Consider the following 14670-nt stretch of genomic DNA (forward strand, 5'->3'; position numbering starts at 1 on the left):
CTTCTCATACCAGCCTTTAATGCTCTTGACATCAGGCGGATTCCTTCCAAATGTTGTATGGAAGTGTCTCTGCATTGTGGTTGGTGATCGTGTCTCATGGTACCACAGGACACACTGTGCCTTCGCCTGATTGGTTAACATGGCTTCTTGGGCACTGCACCTCATCCACTACTTACGTACTGCGAACCTAAAACAGAAAAAAACTTTGATAATTGTAAACAATTCGTCACAAGTTTCATATTTGTATCTTACTTCTAGCCTGAATTATCAATTTATGTAATCAGGGAAAGACTTTTCGGACACCCTTTATTGCAAATTTGTATCGCACTGTTTGAAATGGTACTTTCATAAGCCTGTGTCCTCATTGATTGGACATGGTACTTCAATTTTCGTGGACAGTGGAGGGAATGTGCGTTTTAATAGAGCTAACGTGGGAGTTTTATGCGCGCCATTTTAGTAAACAGTGTGATTTACGAACTAGAAACTTCCTTCAACTGCCACTGGAGTGCGTTGCGATCGCGTGTACCATGTTGAGGCCCACTTACCGTATGCACAAGTCGCATCGTTCCTGAGCGTTCAGCAGCACGTTGATCTTAGCACGCTCAACGTTGACGTTCAACAGCACTGTCCGTATGCCGACGGCATTACGGAAGGTCACATAACGATGACACTTAAGATGCGTGCGCCGTATAAGCGCACTGTGCCATATGTGCTGAAACTCGAATTTTATGGTGAATTTGCGAATCTAATTATGCCCAAATGGTGTTGATGTACAATGAGTTATTACGCCCTGACACAGTCATTTCGCAGCTATACCGAAAACGGCAGGGAGTGTCAGCGCCCATCAGTTCCGGCCATTCACAATGCTCAATACTGACTGTAAAATCTTTGCGCTAATGTTGTCAGCAAGGCTCAACACTGTAATACCTAAGACATTACGACAACCCGGGCTTGTCTAGGAGATCGGAGCAGCGTCCGCTCTGTCATAGGTGAATACCGTGACATCATGGCCATGATGGAAGCTTGTTGCATGCGAGTGGCTTTCAAATAAGTGGATTCTGATCGCACCTCTGACAGGATCAACAATGATTTCCTTGACTCGACCACGTGTCGCATGGCGATAACCAAGGATTTTATTACTGTTCTCATGCCACTCTTTCACGGCGTCCCTTTGACGCTGAGAGTCAATGACAGGGACGTAGGCACGATTCCTGGTTCAAATGGTTCAAATGGCTCTGAGCACTATGGGACATAACTTCTGAGGTCATCAGTACCCTAGAACTTAGATAGAACTACTTAAACTTAACTAACCTAAGGACATCACACACATGCATGCCCGAGGCAGGACTCGAACCTGCGACCTTAGCGGCCGCTCGGTTCCAGACTGTAGCGCCTAGAACCACTCGGCCACCCCGACCGGCCACAATTCCTGTTTACAATTCAGTTAACCAAGGATGTGTTAGTCGATGGTGCTGTTTGCAGTAGCGCTCGAATCAGTGATGCAGACTCTTCGACGGACTCCTACAGACATCCAGCTCTGTGCGAGTTCCTTAAGGGTGGTAGGACGTCAAACGCGCCGACTTGGAGCAGGAGAGGCACCACAGGACATTTTAATTTCCACTGTCTATACTTTTAGAAATAAATTCATAAAACTTTGTCAGCATGACCAGGAAGGATTCAGAATTAACATTCACAGGAGTGGAAGTCGAAAACATAACGAAATGATTTTTTTTACATGTGAAATTTCATCATTTTTTTCACTTGCTAATGGAACTATTTGTTGCTATAGGTACTCTTTTCTTTATAAGTAAGAGAGATTCTTCGATGAATTTTGCACAGCATACAAACCATACTTAAAGGTGTATGAAACGCTAGAATTTTCCAAATCTATTAAAAACTGTGGTAAAAATTTAGGTCATTAACTATAAAATTTGTGTTTTTTCTAAACATGTTTAAAATATAACAGTTCACTCGTTTTTTCATAAATTAAATAAATTCAATGGTTTCACACACCTGTGAGTATGGTATGTATGATGTGCAAAATTCAGAGAAGAATCTCTCTAACTTATGAAGAAAAGTGTATCTATAGCAACAAATGCAGCCATCGATAAGTGAAAAAATGATGAAATTACGCAAGTAAAAAAGTTTTATTTTGTTATTTTTTGAACTTCCACTGCAATGAGTGTGAATCTCTAAATCCTTCCTGGTTATAATGGAAAAGTTTTATGAATTTATTTGTAGAAGTATAGATACTGGAAATTAAAATGTCCTGTGATGCCTCTCCTGCTCCAAGTCGGCCAGTTTGACGTCCTACCCCCCTTAATACGTCGCGCATATGCCGACGACTTGATGGTACTCGTACGATCGGAGAACGAATTACGTAAGGTGCTTGCACTTCTTACTGCAAATGACGTGGCGCCATATAGCGGGGTTAACATGAATAAAACCAAGATTATGCACATCGGAATGGGGCTGGTCGCTCAGCACAGCCTGTTTACGACGGTGAACATTATGCGATGCTCAGAGGTTTTGTTCACCCGATCACTACATCAGTCAGCGGCGACGAGCTATCGGTTACTATTCCAGCCCGTCCCACTGCACATACCCAACAATTTGCTCCGAACACATGACCTGTTCCAAAGGGTGGAGTATATTAATGTTCATCTTGCCTCACGACTGCCACACCTGGCACGGTTACTGCCAATGCCATATGATATTGGTGACACGTTAATGTTGGGCTTTGGATATTATGTCATCCAAGGGATGCTTTTTAAGGTCAAATACGAGACTTTATCTCTTCCACGCTGTTCTAGAGGATTTAATCTCCCGAATGTGTGGAAAAAAGGTCTCGCTCTATACCTGCGAGCCACCATACGGACCTGGAGCCAACAGCAACACGCCATCACCTCGAATCTCTTGGATGTTCTTCTCTCCCGTCCTTTGAACATCCGGTGGCGGTAGATACAATTTAGCCACTTTTTTCCACTTAGCTCCATTCCTTGTTAAATTTAGTTATGTTCAGATACAAATACCTTTCTCGAGGATCCACAGCACCCGTGAGACGTCATCATGGGGGCAATGGTAGCGACCTTAAATACCCAACGAGGGATTGGCGACAGATCTCACGAGATGTCCACACTCCCCATGGCAGTGAGATCGTCTTGGTAGATGTTATCGGTCGCAAGACAGTCACACGTCGACAATTGTACGACGTTCACATGGTCGATTTCCCGCACTGCCTCACATGTGGCACGTAGAATACTGACGAACATTGTCTACAGAGCGATGAGGCGAAGGATGTTTGGCGGTTGATGCAACGCATCATGGCACTCCAACGCACGGATGACTTCGCAATCATGACAGACGCTTTATTATACCCAGGCGCGGTCTTTTTCCCCCACAGAAAACGTCAGCAATCCGCTGGATTGCAGGACACGCATCGCACCACGTGCTCTTGCATACCGGGTATGATTTATTGGCTCTATCTACTAGAAGAACATGAGATCATCCGACGTCACTACAAATACAAAACGCACTTTGCGAACTTTGTAGGCAGCACGTTTCATGGATAGCAAGGAATCGGCTGATGCCAAAAAAATCATTTATTGCTCAAGAGATATTGTTCACAGAAATGTCTGATATTTTCGCTAACCTGAGTCACCGAACTGAATGTATCGCGAAGACAATGCACGACGCAAGAATCAGAGTAGAATGAAACGATAAGAATGTGATAGAAGTTTCAGAGGAGGCCTGAGTCACTGCAGAAGAAGAGAAATACCAACAAATTCACAGATGAAGATACAAAGTAATGAAGGACATTGGGACGTAACTATCAGTTGAACAATGATGCTTTTGATGTCGAAAGCAATATGTCAATTTAGAAAATACTTCTGTCGTTTATGGAAGATATGTCAACCTTAAGGAACTGCTTATTAAAGGAAGAGAAATTTGCACTGAAAGCGTGCTTATGTCCGTTGATGGAACCCAATGAAGACTGATGCCATTCTACCTAATATGCATGAACCTCTCAGTGGGCATACAGAGATACTTGTCTTTCCTGCTGTAGTATTAGCACACAAAGCACTTTAGGGAATAAAAATAAGCTCATTGAAAATTAAGACCATAAAAGTTCAGCCATTTCTAAAACTGGACGTCAAAAAAGTGCTAATCATTTTTATTCTGAGAATTGACAAGTAAATAGTGAATGAAATACAGTAATCTTTTATCGGTAATATTGTGGCTTGCGTGTGGAAGTTAATGAGGAAAAAGTTTATTTAATGAAGAATGAAAGTAGAGATAAATGCACAAGGTTTTGGACGAACTGAATGAAGAAAGTCGGAGACGCTGAAGACAGCTGCTGTATGTATGACTAATACTATAAAAGAGATAAGTTGCAAAGCACCCCATAAAATTAGTAAATTGCATGAATTATATCAAGATACGTAGCAATGTCAGACTGAATATTACAAATCCTTGCGAAAGTAATTTGACAAACCCTGCCATATTATAGGGATATGAATATAACATGAAAAAGCCTTACCGTAGTCTGGCACACTATCGAAAAATAGTGTTGTAGAAAACGATATCAAAATAATTTTGAAAGACGATCACATACTCCCACATAGAATCACTTGAAACTGTCAACCAAAAGGACCGACGTGTCAGGACCGTCACTGATGTGAGCAACATACACCCCATTATCACACCACAGCAATGCCTACGTAAAAGCTGACATGAACTTGTCTGAAGAGCTCTGGTTAATATTACGGCTTGAGACAACAATGAAAATTACCGAGTATAACAAGTTTCAGAACATACACATTCATAACGATATTTACAGACTCAGTTTGCGCTATGTATCATATTCTGAATTCCATAGAAAGACTAATTGTGGTACTTCCACTGAAAACACCGCAATTACTTAATTGACAGACTGATAGAGCTAGTTTCAGTGAAATTGACGTTTAAATACAGCTTCCCGTTATCAGTGATCCATGTGAGTATTTTCTATGGAAGAGTGTCCATTAATTTACGTCCATTAATTTACCAGAGCAATAGAGACAATGTGCTGACGCAATGTTTCTTTTACTTTTCCCCCACAAGACTGACAGAGCAGAGAAAGGTGTATTGAGCATGTTTGTACATACGAAATAACTGTGTACCTCAATAATATTCCATTTCTCTTATATGATATGCGAAACGCAAGATTCTGATGTGGAACCTACATAATTACAGGTAATGATGACAACAAAATTATCAGCACTATCATTTTTGGTTTGAAATATCGTGGTGAATCCTGTCTCTAATTGAAATTGTAATACAATGTACTTCTTCTTTCTTTCTTCCGCTTACGTCATAGTCCCACAGCGATGGCAAGGTCGGCGTGGCTACAACGGATTTGGCAATGTGAGTGTTAGGGATGGCCGCCCCGTACCACCCAGGACGGAATCAGTGTACCCCCAACTGTCTGCGTCTAGTGTAAATCGTGAAATAGTGCGGACGTATTTCAAATGTCTGCGACGCGTGTAACTGAGGAGGCACGTAAGGACCAGCCTGGTATTCACCTATCGGGATGTGGAAAACCGCCTAAAAACCACATCCAGGCTGGCCGGCACATCGGCCGTCGTCTTTAATCCGCTGGGCGGATTCGATCCGGGGCCGGCCCGCCTACCTGAGTCCAGGAAGCTGCGCGTTAGCGCGCTCGGTTACCCTGGCAGGTTAAATTGTAATACGATGTACATTATGTTCAAACACTTTAGAATATTAATACACGCCTCAGATAGAGCGTAGTAGAAACTACGTGGATTGACAAAATAAGAAATGAGATTCTCCGTAGAGTCGGCAAGTAGAGGAGCATGTGGGAACATTCACAAGGAGGAAGGGCATTAAGACATTAAGGAATAATTTTCCTGATATTTGATGGTACTAAAGAGGGTAAATTCTGTAGGGGAAGAAAGAGACAGATGGTAAAAATAACTGAGGACGCTGTTTTCAAGGACACTCTGATATTATGTGATTGGCACAGGAGATAAATTCCTAGTGGGCCGCGTCATACCACACACAATGCTGCTAATACCTCACCCGCCCCATAAATAAGGAAATAAAAATTTGTGAACAGTCTGAGCGTTACTTCAGAGATGATGGAACAGGAAGAGAGTCCAACACTTTATGAAATTATGATCAGCCAAAGCACAACTTGGACTTAAATTCCAGCATTTTCTTACAGGAAATCATAACCGCCGTATTACTCATGGCTACACGAGATATTTCTCACGCTTTGAGTAGCACATTTAATGTCTATACGGACATAGTCACACATTTCTGATGGACAGCATACAAAATTAAAGAAATAAATCATTGATTACGTGTCCGATCTCGGGTGTACCAATTTTTACAGAATCACTTCACGACTGGATGTACAAGATCACACAAATCTGAACTGAGTGGCCGAAACCACCTTGCTCTAAGTCAGTACTGCTCATTTCTGCATCTGACATCAGCTGTGAGCGCCGAGGTGTATTCGTTAGGACTGCTCAATATGGTCTCATACCAATTACTTAAAGCGGCGTATCGCTTTTCTGATCAAGAGCGGTTGGCGGGACCGTTCATTAGAAGCAGTGACGAATAAGTGACGTCACCGCTTTGACACGAGGTCCATTAGAAGAGTAATTAAAGCGCATTGATTAAATGCGACCCAGCACAGAAGGCCATTCTACTAAGTGGGTTTTTAATTAGCACCTGCTAGCGGCCGAGTCACTCTCTTAAGTGGACACGTGTGGCACACAGCCGCATTTCATCCCGCGATGTGACAGCTGCGGGCAGCGCAATCATGCGATTAAATAACACACCCGAGTCTGTCGTGTTGTTTACCCTTTACTCGTCTCTGGGTGCGCATCTGCCGTTTCATACACCAGAAAACCGTAAGCCCTGTTGGTAACGGTCGTTTCTGTGATCCGAGCTACGAAGGCCACGTTTCTCTTCTTAACTTTTAACAGCTCTTAATGTAACTCCGCATCAGAAAAGTTTATACGACACTTAACGCTCCATCTCTCGCACCCGCCCACGTACATCCAACTATCAGCAGATGAACTGAATATAAATGACACCTTTCAAGTGTTTTACATCAATCAACATGCTGACAGTGTAGACGTTTGTAATTCCCTAGGTCATCGAAGCAAAGTTCTTCTAACGTCCTGATTGCTGATTATATTACAAACGTCTTGCATAGGTCTCACCAAACAGTTTAGTTCCTTATTTTGTTGGCGGTGTTACTACTTGAACCCTCTTCAGAAGTGTTGATTGGCTCATATTTATTTCATAAATACTTTTTGTTTTCTTAAATCTTCACTTTGCAAAACAGAAAACAATTTTGGTCCCCTAATTAATGTACGTTATTGTTGAAGTACATAGCCTAATTCTTTACGGTTTCGTATTCTCTTATTCTTTGCCTTTAGTTAATACGAGACGTAGCATAGCGAGGGGGGCGGGAGGGGGGGGGGTTGGACAGTACGGGCAAAAGGCCTGAATTGCACGAAGCTTCACCAGGACATTCTGTTGCTGGGATGTATACACCAAACGCAATGTCGTGTAAGTGAAGTGGTGCCAAATTTTCACCAATGCCGCACAGACGTGGGTGATGTTTATCCGCATTACAGTCCAGATCTTGCACCATGTGGTTTCATGTTTTTGATAAGAACTGAACGATTGGTGGAACGTTTGCAGAGACACGGTGACAATGTTAACAACGGTGTCATGTACTCGTTATCTGTGTCACTTTAAAGTATTATGAAGAATTCAATAAAAATTACTTGGCTTGCCATCATAAAATGTAATATTATGTCCTACTGCCAGTACAGTAGACACGGTGAACATCACTGTGGCATATGCACTCAGCTGGGAGATAGCTTGCTTAGTCAGTACTCAGCAAATGCCGTCTCATGAGATGCTGATTCGATAGTGGTGCTCAGAGTCCTCAGCTTGGCTGAGCGCTGCTGGCAGGTGACATCTTCTAGTGTAGGTCCATCTTCTCAGAGATGGTTGTGAGACTCGGCTGTTCAGTACACAGTCAAATCAAACACCTTTCAGGCGTCTAATTTCCTAATTGTTGTTTTATTAGGCTACCAGTTTCGGCGATATATTACGCCGGCCTCAGGCCCTCTGACAGCTGATGTTTGAAGTGATTGCTATATCAAGCAGAAATCTACAGATACTAGACTTTGAATGCTGGCCTCGTTAGGACTGAAACAGAGGTTGGAATCTTCCTACACGTCGGCCAGGGTGCCTGAAGATGGCGTAATATATCGCCAAAACTGGTAGCCCAATAAAATAACATTTGGAAATTAGATGGCTGAAAAGTTTTTGATTTGACTATTTCTTAGTGTGGTCCCATTGACATGATAGTCAATGAACAAACTCAGGACCAATGGCTGCGGTGCTGCATCAGACGGCATTGGACCCAAATGCTACAGAACTGGATGGACCTTCTTTTGTGCCTCAGACTAGGAGGTGGTGGCAGGATCTCAGTTGCGTGGACCCACAGAAGCATCAAGGTTTAGAGCTGCCAAATACCTGGGTGATCAGCCAACAGTTACCAGTTCCAGGCCTACTGAGGGTGGTGGTGAATATGTCATAAGTGGGCCCCATCACAGCAGGTATTAGCCTGGCAATATCCTACCGTCAATACAGTAGGCATGCCAAATGGCCCCGTGGCCTGCAGCTGGGAGACAGCGTACATACTCAGCGAATGCCATCTCTTTAGATGCTGAGCTTTCAGAATTGGCCCATACATCTTTGGAGGGGGTATGAATACCACTGTAGTCATCGCAAGGTACGGCGGGCAAGTGGCCTTTCTTTGGTTTCATTCCACGTCGAAGATTTTATCCACTTAGGGACGGTGTGTTGTGTTGTCTTCATCACAATTCCAAACCATCGACAGAAGTCAGCGAAGTGACGGCAACTGCAAAGATCTAAACCATGTGGGCAGGCTTCCTGCAGATGGAGCTCCCAGGCCAACCAAAAATAATATTATCATGCGTGGTAAGGGTATTGTCGCATGCTAACCTTATATAGGGCAGTAAAAATGGTAAAATTTTCGTTGTCTCAGAGCGAAGCTATCTCGCTACATTATGGCAGTTTCGACACGAGGCGGCAGCGATGAAAACATTCATTAGAGACTGGGGCACGGAAAAACACAACACTGGGGTTTCTGGCGAGCCAGGCAGCAGACTTCAGCAGAATGTAATGGGTCAGAGCTGCCGAACATTGTCACCTTACCCTACTATGTGACGCAAAAAGGTTATGGAAAAAGCAACAAACGGTACCAATAGCTGTTACAAACCAGTTCAATGCTACAACAAACTCGTTAAGCAAGCACATCAGAGGGGGAATCACTGATACCTTCTTAATAGCACCCTATGCAGCCATGACGAATGCATCAGGTAAATATTAACCATCCATATGTACCCAAGTAGTCTAGCTCGTAAGGCAGTCAGATGCATCGGTGACATACATTCGTTCACACTCGATTCCCTGATTGCAGCGAAGTGACGTCTGGCACAAGTCTGTTGTAGATTCCCCACATGCTGCTACTGCGAGAGATGGCTACCTCACCAGAGTCACCCGTTGCAGTGTTCTCCATCGCAGTCTGCCTTTGTCGCAGATGAGAGAACTGGAGGTCTTTTCTTCCCAGCAGGATCGGGAGCCCAAGTTCCTGACAAATGGTTCTAATGGCTCTGAGCACTATAGGACTTAACTTCTGAGGTCATCAGTTCCCTATAACTTAGAACTACTTAAACCTAACTAACCTAAGGACATCACACACACCCATACCGGAGGCAGGATTCGAACCGTAGCTGTTCCAGAATATAGCGCCTAGAACCACTCGGCCACCTCGGCTGGCAAGTTCCTGACATTTTGGTAGATTAAATAGGACTTACCTGGACGGCAGGTGAATGTCGTCGAACTTCACGGGTGCATGGCTACCATCATTGCATTACGATGGATGACGAAGAAGGGAAGTGAGCGAGAGGGGTCAGAACACCTCCCAGGTCGGTGTGTGTAACTTTAAAACACACAGCCGTCACTCACTGCTGTGGTGTTTCTGTGCTGCCAGAGCCGGGAACACTGCGAGAAGCGAACCGTCACTGCAGCAGCCGGCCGGAAACAATGTGCAGCGTCATCTGCAGTGATCACGCTGAAGGGCGCTTATGACATACACTGGCAGATGATGCCAACCACGAGTCGAGACGCTACCTGTATTTACGGAAATAAATAATTCTGAATCATCACTGCGCCTGCCGGCAGCCAGAGGTCATTACCGTTATTCTGAGGAAAACTGGCAAGGAGCGAACTGGGAGAGTGCCGCTACTCACACCCTCGTGATAGTCACCTCTTGCCTCATTAACACTTGTCCTTCACTTCAGTGTGGTTAGCCGTCCACGGTGTCTCCGTAAATACGTAACGAGGAAGATTTCCATTGCACTCTTCTAATATATTCATCACATACCCTTGTGAATTCATAAGAAAAATCTGAATAAAATTTCTGTTATATATTGTCAGACGAAGGCATGCGTTATGCTATTCTAAGAACACTGACCAAGCTCCAACGTTCAGCACCAATCCAGGTATTTCTTTACCTGTACAAACATATCTTTGTGGATAGCACAAAAAAATAAAGGAAAAAAATTAATAACTAGTTCATTTTAAATATACTATTTCAACAATTAAATCCCTTGAATAGAATCGAGCCATGTCCCCAAATCAGTATAACATAACAAATAATAAAACTACTTAAAAAAGAAAGGAGTCAATGGTAGCATTACTATAGTCACATTTTCAACCATATTGACCAGGAAAAATATCATTACTCTTTGACTCAGTTAACGCAATCCATTACAACACTGTGACAGATAATTCTTAACACAAACATCGTCTTCGCAATACTTCAATAATGCACAAAACACTCATCACATTCCATTAGACAGCATAATCATGATCATAACTCATCATAACATCAGCACATCATAAGAGACCATCACAGTTAACTCTCCCTCCGAGAGCCTAGGATGTATGGAATCCTATGAGAGAAACGTAAAGTCCAAGCTGCTGCTTACAGATGTTACTGTCCAAGCTGAAGCACCACTGCAGTCTCCATCTGCACAATTCCGCATCTGTTACGAGAACGCAGCTCGTCGGTGGTGGTATGACAACTTCTGGATGTTGAGAGACGTCTTCATGCCTGATGGGTGGCTTTCGGCTCCCACGTCAAACGTCCTGAGATCATATGCTTCTACATCTACATCTACATTCATACTCCGCACGTCACCTGACGGTCTGTGGCGGAGGGTACCTTGGGTACCTCTAGCCGGTCTCCCTCCTATTCCAGTCTCGTATTGTTCGTGGAAAGAAGGATTGTCGGTATGCCTCTGTGTGGGCTCTAATCTCTCTGATTTTATCCTCATGGTCTCTACGCGAGATATACGTAGGGGGGAGCAATATACTGTTTGACTCCTCGGTGAAGGTATGTTCTCGAAACTTCAACAATAGCCCGTACCGAGCTACTAAGCGTCTCTCCTGCAGAGTCTTCCACTGGAGTTTATCTATCATGTCCGTAACGATTTCGCAATTACTAAATGATCCTGTAACGAAGCGCGCTGCTCTCCTTTGGATCTTCTCTATCTCTTCTATCAACCCTATCTGGTACGGATCCCACACTGCTGAGCAGTATTCAAGCAGTAGGCGAAAAATCGCACTGTAACCTACTTCTTTTGTTTTCGGATTGCGTTTCCTTAGGATTCTTTCAATGAATCTCAGTCTGGCATCTGCTTAACCGACGATAAAATTTATATGATCACTCCATTTTAAATCACTCCTAATGCGTACTCCCAGATAATTTATGGAATTAACTGCTTCCAGTTGCTGACCTGCTATATTGTAGCTAAAGGATAAACGATCTTTCTTTCTATGTATTCGCAGCACATTACACTTGTCTACATTGAGATTCAATTGCCATTCCCTGCACCATGCGTCAGTTCGCTTCAGATCCTCCTGCATTTTAGTACAATTTTCCATTGTTACAACCTTTCGATATACCACAGCATCATCCGTAAAAAGCCTCAGTGAACTTCCGATGTCATCCACCAGGTCATTTATGTATATTGTGAATAGCAACGGTCCCACGACACTCCCCTGCGGCACAACTGAAATCATTCTTACTTCGGAAGACTTCTCTCCATTGAGAATGACATTCTGCGTTCTGTTATCTAGGAACTCTTCAATCCAATCACACAATTGGTCTGATAGTCCAAATGCTCTTACTTTGTTCATTAAACGACTGTGGGGAACTGTATCGAACGCCTTGAGGAAGTCAAGAAACACGGCATCTACCTGGGAGCCCATGTCTATGGCCCTCTGAGTCTCGTGGACGAATAGCTCGAGCTGGGTTTCACACGTCTTTTTCGAAACCCATGCTGATTCTTACAGAGTAGATTTCTAGTCTCCAGAAAAGTCATTATACTCGAACATAATACGTGTTCCAAAATTCTACAACTGATCGACGTTAGAGACATAGGTCTATAGTTCTGCACATCTGTTCGACGTCCCTTCTTGGAAACGGGGATGACCTGTGCCCTTTTCCAATTCTTTGGAACGCTACGCTCTTCTAGAGACATACGGTACACCGCTGCAAGAAGGGGGGCAAGTTCGTTCGGAAACTCTGTGTAAAATCGAACTGGTATCCCATCAGGTCCAGCGGCCTTTCCTCTTTTGAGCGATTTTAATTGTTTCTCTACCCCTCTGTCGTCTATTTCGATATCTACCATTTTGTCATCTGTGCGAAAATGTAGAGAAGGAACTACAGTGCAGTCTTCCTCTGTGAAACAGCTTTAGAAAAAGACATTTAATATTTCGGCCTTTAGTCTGTCATCGTCTGTTTCACTACCAAATTGGTCACAGAGTGTCTGGACATTTTGTTTTGATCCACCTACCGCTTTGAGACAAGACCAAAATTACTTAGGATTTTCTGCCAAGTCAATACATAGAACTTTACTTTCGAATTCATTGAGCGCCTCTCGCATAGCCGTCCTCACACTACAATTCGCTTCGCGTAATTTTTGTTTGTCTGCAAGGCTTTGGTTATGTTTATGGTTGCTGTGTTATTCCCTTTGCTTCCGCAGCAATTTTCTAATTCGGTTGTTGTACCACGGTGGCCCTTTTCCATCTCTTACGATGTTGCTTGGCACATACTCGTCTAACGCACATTGTACGATGGTTTTGAACTTTGTCCACTGATCTTGAACACTATCTGTACCTGAGACAAAACTTTTGTGTTGAGCCACCAAGTACTCTGAAATCTACTTTTTGTCACTTTTGCTAAACAGAAAAATCTTCTTACCTTTTTTATTATTTCTATTTACGGCTGAAATCATCGATGCAGTAACCGCTTAATGATCACAGATTCCCTCGTCTGCGTTAACTGTTTCAAATAGTTCTGGTCTGTTTGTCACCAGAAGGTCTAATATGTTATCGCCACGAGACAGTTCTCTGTTTAACTACTCAAGGTAGTTTTCAGATAAAGCACTTTAAAAAATTGAACTGAATTCTTTGTCCCTGCCACCCGTTATGATCGTTTGAGTCTGCCAGTCTATATCCGGCAAATTAAAATCTCCACCCAGAACTATAACATGGTGGGTAAATATTTTCCAACTTATCCTTCTGGTTGTCTATCACAACAGCTGCTGAGCCAGGGGGCCTATAAAGACATCCAATTACCATGTCTGAGCCTGCTTTAACCGTGACTTTCACCCAAATTATTTCACATTCCTTCGATTTCCTTCGATACTATTGCACTTCTTATCGCTATAAATACGCCAAAGGGGCAGGAGCCCATATTGATTGGCTACAGCAAAACAGCACTGAACATGTCAATACACTGCTATTCCATTTGAGTCGTACTGTAACATGTGCCTTCATCATGGTCTTAGTCTCACATTGTTCTGTAGTATCTCAGCGTGAGTGCAGTAGGCACCGCGAGTGGCCTTGCGGTGTACACCTGCAGGTGGTAGTGACATGCTTACATCCACATCCACATCCACATCGATAATCCGGAATCCACCTTACGACACGTGGCGAAGGGTACCCACAGAGCTACTAGTCATTTCCTTTCCAGCTCCACTCGCAAACGGAACGAGGAAAGGAAGATTGTCTGCATGCCTCTGTAAGAGCCCTAATTTCTCATATCTTCATAACACTTACGCTCAATGGATGTTAGAGGAAATGTAGGTCACCGTATGAGGCGCTTGTTCGACCGATTCTAGAGTATTGTCTATAAGTACGGGATCTTTACTAGTAGAACTGATGGAAGAAATGGAGAAGATCCAATGAAGACCGGCGCCTTTCGTCACGGGATCGTCGTTAGTTGTCACGAGTGCATTATAGAGAGGTGCTCAACAACATTCAGTGGCAGACGTTACAAGAGCGGAGTTGTGTATCGCGAAAAAATTTGCTATTGAAATTATTTTCCGCTAAGAGTTGTCCGATATACATCTCGCGATAGTGTTCCTATGAAACTGGCATCTGCTTTTCCTAGTATTTGTTTTATGCTTAAATTCCACGTTAATTCGCTCTGGATGGTTAATACTAGATATTTTACAATAGTTACTGGCTCCAGCAATT

The sequence above is a fragment of the Schistocerca gregaria genome, chromosome 5 (genome assembly GCF_023897955.1).
Source record: "Schistocerca gregaria isolate iqSchGreg1 chromosome 5, iqSchGreg1.2, whole genome shotgun sequence".
Lineage (NCBI taxonomy): Eukaryota > Metazoa > Arthropoda > Insecta > Orthoptera > Acrididae > Schistocerca > Schistocerca gregaria.